We start from the raw sequence: 6597 nt of genomic DNA, 5'->3' as shown, positions 1-6597 counted from the left end.
GAAAAAAAAAATGAATTTGACAGGGTAATGAATGAAGTGATGGGATGCATTAAGAAATCTGAGTAGATGGAGAACAGTCTTGGGAGTGAGGGCATTTCCGTGGATTTTAGATTGAGGGTGGCTTGAGAAGCAAATGGCATTAAAAAGGAGAGGCTAAGGCAAATGGTAAGAACAACGAGGTTCTTTATACAGATATCTTTGCAAATTTACCCATCCTAGAGGTGAGAAAAAGAGACAAGGGCAGAGAGAGAGGACAAGAATTTGAGTTTACGTGGGAAGCTGCATTTCTTTTAAAGCTTTTAAACTCTATGACTAAGATTGTAATTCAAAGTGGGAACTTCAGATGAGGATCTGGATAATTAATAGCCCAGCCATAACAGAAATGCGAAGAAAAAACAAAAACACCCACAAAACAAACCAAAACCATAAACTCCCCCCCAAAATTCCAATAATCCCCTCAACTTCCAGTAAGGAAAAAAGAAGTTTCTTTCAAGCTCCTCTTAAGCCTGGTGAATTTCTTCCAATAATTGAATCATTTAGGTATTTGTTGACTACCGTCTCTTTAAATGTGCCTGTCTCATCATAGCTGCAGTGTGAATGAATGGGGACAGTGATTGATTGCAAAGTGTCTTAGTCAGTTGAAATTCTTGCTGACCAAATGAGAGTTGTCTGTGAGTTTGGAAAAAGGAAGAGGGAGTGATGGGGAGAAGAGAAAGCTGTAACTAAACATTCTTTTCATCAATGTCTTCTAATCAGGTTTAAATCTGCAGGCTGTACTCACTTTGCCAAAGAACATCCATCCTCTTTAATTTCCTTTCTTAAAGATGAAGATCCGAGACTCACAGATGTGGGTTTCTAGCTTGATGGTGCTCAGGGAGTGGCTAGCAGAGCTGTATGCAGTCTGGACTCAGCTCCCCGCCTGTTCAGGCACTTTGCTCTCCCGGGACTGCAGTAGCTGAATATGAAGCCCTTAAGGACGGGCCCTTTATTTAGATGACCTTCACTTGATTTCTGACCTTCATTTATTGTTCCCCCGAGCAGTGATATATAGTCTTCTTGCCTCAGCTAATACAAGGTACAAGAGATCTTGCCATCTGTTATGCTGTTTTGCAAATGCATGCAATACAGCTCAACGTAAAGTGTAAAAAGGTACTGAGCAGGAGGCACTGAGTTGCTTTCAAGCTGGGAGTGACCAGGTGTGGTAGCCCCACTGCTCACTATTTACAGCAAAGGAAACAGGCATCAGCTAACTGAGGCCACCTGCCCAGGGTCCCTGCTCAGGGGAATTAGTGTGAGCCCAACTCGGACCCTATTCTAACCCCAGCTAGTGCTCTTTCCCCTAACTTGACATTGCTTTAGCATCATTGCATAGATTTTTCACTTTGAAAACAAAGTGAACTTGTTTTTCAAAGTGAAAACAAAATTTCACTTGTGGAACAGCAAGTAGTAGATTTAGAGTATTTTGAGTAATTTAAATGTCAGATGTTGGGACTTAATGAAGAGCTGGGATCAGTTTTCAAAAGTAATTGCCTTCCTTGCCTCTTTCTTTGGAAAAATTTTCAGTATGCATTTTGTTTTGAGTAGGTCTTCACAGTTGTATTTCACACACCTTCCAAAAACATGCTCTCTCCTGACCAAATAATAACCTGGCTCATTTTCTACTAAGGAGTAAATCTAGCTCGTCTTGACAAAGTCTAGCCTTGTGTGGTGTGATGCAGCTTTGCATTTAACTTCCTTCGGTTTTCCAGTGTTTGCTTCTGGTCTCCATCTCTCACTGTCTGTTTCTGCTCCCTGGACTCTGAGCAGAGAGACTGTCTGATCTGGTCTCCCACAGAGCAGAAATGAAGCTGCTGAGAACTGCATTTGATAGAGAAAACATTTGCAGAACATGCATGCACCCAAAGGGTTTTTCTTTTCCTACTTCATAATTTGCATTCAAGAGCTTTACCAAGGGAGGGAAATATGCCAGAAAATATGGAACATCTGCTCTGACGCTGGTATTACTGGGATGACTAGGGGCTCCCCGGAGTAGGGGTGATGGGAGCCAGATGATGCTTCTAAGGAGATTTGCCAGTTTAAAAAGTGGCATCTGTGAAAACCTAGTAAGAATATAAGGAATGTGCTTGAACAGATGGTACATGAAGAATATTGGAAAAGAACCATTTTCTGAAAACCTTTAAGGATTAATAAACGTGGCAAAGGGAAGAGATTACAAATGATTAATGATGATTCAATTATAGTATTCAAATTGCTTATGTAGCTTCACTCCATAAGCATTTTCCCTTTTTGTACAGGCCAATCATTACCAGGCCAGGTAAAATTGCATAATATAAGTTAAGCAAATTTCTATGCTGCTTTCTAAAATATCACATCTGCATTGCACGTGTTATTCGTAAATTCAGAAAAAAAGGAGTTAGATCTTAGAATGTTATATGTGGGCTATACTCACTGGAAAACATAATATAGTTGATATTTTTAGGGAGCCAGATTAAAACTGTAACTGGTTCAAGAGACTTCCTTGAGAAAACATTATTCTGGACTAAAGGTCAAATTGTGACTGATTTAGCAAAGTATTGGTGAAGAGAGTTATAGAATAAATAAAAATGATCATAATTGATAATAGCAACTATTTGTATGTAACCCTGTGCTTGGTCCTCCAAGGGTTGATAATTAATAAATAGCTTATTTTTTCAAAAAACAATGATTTTCTTTGCTCTCATAATTTCACTCTTGACTTTTTAAAAATTAAATTGGCAAAAGTTAATCTTTGCTCTGACGCTGTAAGCAAATCATAAACTATTGCTGAGTAAAGTCAACTGAAGCATGTGTGAATGTGAAGGATGGACCTCCCCAAGAGGGTCGGAACATGCCTCTCAGGACGCATCACTTTGGCTTGTGCATTATGTCCAGTTGAGATCAGTTGAAGCACCTGCACACTTATGATAAATTATACCACTCCCTTGACTATGTAGAAGAATGAAAATTGGGGTTTTTAAACCCAGAGTTAAGGTTTTGTCAGCAGCAACTTCTCAGTTTCAAAACCTATCTATATATGGCAGAGAAGGCCTCTGTCCTTTGTCCTAGGACTCACACTCTTCTCATCATGTGAGTCCCCATCCTCTGTCTTCTGAGGCCTAGTCTCCTTTCTGTTCCTTAGCTCAGGATGTATATACCCTTGTTTTTCCAATGGCTTTGGAATCCACAACTATGTAGACACCCATATGTACATGATTACAATGTTTTTCCTACTAATTAATCTGTGTGATGTTAATCTGATTGATTACCTGATCTGCTAAAGAAGAAGCCAGAGGGGTAGGGGGGGATTTCTTTTTCCCAGTAGATCTCTTAGGACTGCATTCCATTGCAGATAAATGAAGGAATGTTAAAGATGAGTTTATATACAGAACTATTATTTTCTTAGTAAGATTCTGAAAGGTTGACATCCCAGGACTGATGGAGGCTAAAAGTGTCATCAAGGGTGAAGGTGCCTCCAGATTGTATATAAACTTCAGAAAGGAGAATCATTTGGTCCAAAATGCATATTCATTCTCTTCTTCTTCTTCTTTTTGGATGAGTTTGTCCTGCTGTGATCTCTGTACCTTTGTACCCATGTTCAAACTCACCATTAATTCCAACCTAATGGTTTTGTACATGGCAACAAGAATTACTGAAAACAATCTACCTTTTAAATTTCATTGTTAAAAACATAATGAATCAATATAAAAGGCTTGACAATCAGAAAATGTACAAAGAAGAAAATAAAACTAACCTCACATTTTACAACCCCAATTACCTATTTCTTGAAAATTCATCAAGAAATTGTTATCTATCTATCTGCACACATTACTATATCTGTGCATATATATCTACAAACATAGTTTACCATATTGTATAATTTTACATATCTATATATACAGGATAGTGTTAAACATAGCATTCTGTAACTATTTTTTACTTGATATGTAACAGTAATATTTTCCTATGTAGATCTGTTTCTAAATTTTCATCTTTTTAGTGATGGCTTGTTGTTCTCATCCATATTCATTATCTAACAAAATAGTAATGGAGCTTGAATGCCATCCCAACACCTAGTTTTCCTTAAGTCCAGTGACTTTAATTGTGTGTATCATTGTCCTATAAAGCCCCTTTATGTACTAGATTAGACTATACTAAACAGTATAGTCCAACCTCTCAGGAGATAATCTGAGACACAGAATGGCAATTTGGTAAAGAGAACTGAGTTCTAGTCCTAGTTGGACTGCTTTCAACAAACCTTGTCTTCTGAGCCTCAGTTTTTCTACATCTTTCGAATATTGGTTAAGTTTGATGACCTTTAAGATATATTTTTTAAAGATTTATTTATTTGTGCATACAGAACTGGGGTACAGGCCAGAGATGCGGAGGGTGAGAGGATTCACCAGAGACAGAGTGGGGAGCAGAACAGGCAGATCGACGAAGTACACTGCTGAGGGGAGCAGCCGGCGGGCCAGGAGAGGTCTGCCGCGCCATTTGGTCACCTCTGGGACAGGGAACTCTGGGAATAGAACTCTGGGAATAGAACTCATGCGGAAGTGGTTTCAGATTCTTAGTCTGTGCTTTAACCCGCTGCGCCACCAGGGAGGGCCAAGGTATTTTTGTTTTTTAACCAACCTTTATTATTACTGGTTGATAAGACTTTGTCTTCATTACTATCCAATTGTTATTGGCTTCATGAGAAGCGAGGCCAGGTCTGGATAGTAACTCATTTGTAGACCAGTCTGGCATTTAGTAAACCATGCCCCACAGACATTTGCCAGACAACTGACAGAAGTGTCAGCTTACCTGTACCTTTCTTGACATGTCTCCCTTTAAAAGATGAAGGTGAATTTCCTTTCTGTTAAATATGGGATGGGACTTAGAGATTTGCTGCTAAGGAAAAAATAAAAGTATCTGTAGAATCAATCCAGAGACAAAATCATAAATAGTTCCTTTCTTCTTCTCTTTCTCAGCACACCCTCTTAGGCAGGGAGACAGTCATCTTGTCATGAGGATGCTCAAGCAGCCTTTTAGAGAAGCCCACATGGAGAGAAGAAACCCCTTCTAATATCTAATGAGGACTGAGCCCCACAGCTTCCTGCCACGTGATGGGCCATCTTGGGTCTTTAGCCTCAGTCAGGATTCTGATGTCCCTAGTCCTGCTGGTGTGGAATTGCAGCCTCAGTGGTCTCTTGACCTAAGTCACCCAGCTGAGCCATTCCTGGATTCCTAACCCCCGGGTAAGTGAGAAACAGTGTTTGTTGTTTTCAGCCACTCAGTTTTGGGATCATTAATTATAGGCTAATATGTAAATGGTACAGCTTTTAAAAAATTCTGTTTTGTTTTTTTGCTGCTAGCTCCAAATGGACTTGATTTTTCTAGATTATTCTTATAGTAAGTTACTTTGCTCAGCTCTCTAATTTAGTAACAAATTTTCTATAGTGTTTACTAAGTTGTGTAAGCAGTAACATGAACTTAGTGAAAGCTTTATTGCTTTCTTCCAATCCTTATTTTTTTTTTCTTCTCTTGATGCAGATAGCTCAGACTTCAGTAGGGCAATGACTAGAAATAGTCATATTGGATGTTCTTGTCCTGTTGCTGATTTGAGAGGGATTTTCTGATATTTGTTCATTTAAGAATGTTGCATCCTAGGTTTCTGATAGATATCTTTAGTGGGTAAAGGGAGTTTTCGCTTACCCCTGGTTACTTCTCTCAACACACAATTACTATGTTTGTAATTTATTATCTTTGCATGGAACTGATGAGTCAGAAGACACAAACATTTAAAATAGTGTGGCTATTTACTAATCATTCCAAAAGGGTTGTATCACTACGAATCCACACCAACAGAGATGTCAGCGCCTGCTTTTCCAGATTTCACCAACCCATTTATTCCCAAAGCAACCCACATTCTCTTAATATTAATAATAAAAAAAGTAAACATATTGCAGTCTCTATGTTTTAGGCACTTTTCTAAGACTTCATTTATATTAATTCACTTAATCTTCATAACAACCTTTGAGCCAGGTCATGTTGTTTATCCCCAGTTTATAGATGAACAACTCAGCACAAAGAAATTATTAAAAAAATTTTTTTATATATAGATTTACATAGATCTATTTTACATATACCAATTTACATATATTTACATATATTGATTTTACAATATTTACTTCCCCCTCTCCCCACTCTTTATAACCATAGCCCCCCACATTCCTCCCTCCTTCTGATCCCTCTCCCTCTCCCCTTTAAGATCTCTCTGGTTTATAATTGTCTGTTTTTGTTGTATTGTGTTCTGTTTTGTATTGTAATAACAAAACACTTCCCCCCATCTTATTTAGTTCTCTTATATTCCTCCATAAGTGAAACCATTCAATATTTTTCTTTTTACTTCTGACTTATTTCACTGAGCATAATCCCTTCCAGTTCCATCCATGTTGCTGTGAATGGCATGAGTTTATCTTTTTCTGATTGCTGAGTAGTATTCTATTGTGTTTGTGTGGTGTGTGTGTGTGTGTGTACATCTTCTTGATCCAGTCAACTAGGTTTGAGCATTTGGGTTTTCCAGGATTTACCTATTGC

This window comes from Condylura cristata, unplaced genomic scaffold (genome assembly GCF_000260355.1).
Source record: "Condylura cristata isolate star-nosed mole 26May11 unplaced genomic scaffold, ConCri1.0 scaffold00006, whole genome shotgun sequence".
Taxonomy (NCBI): domain Eukaryota; kingdom Metazoa; phylum Chordata; class Mammalia; order Eulipotyphla; family Talpidae; genus Condylura; species Condylura cristata.
Note: the sequence above shows the minus strand (reverse complement) of the source record.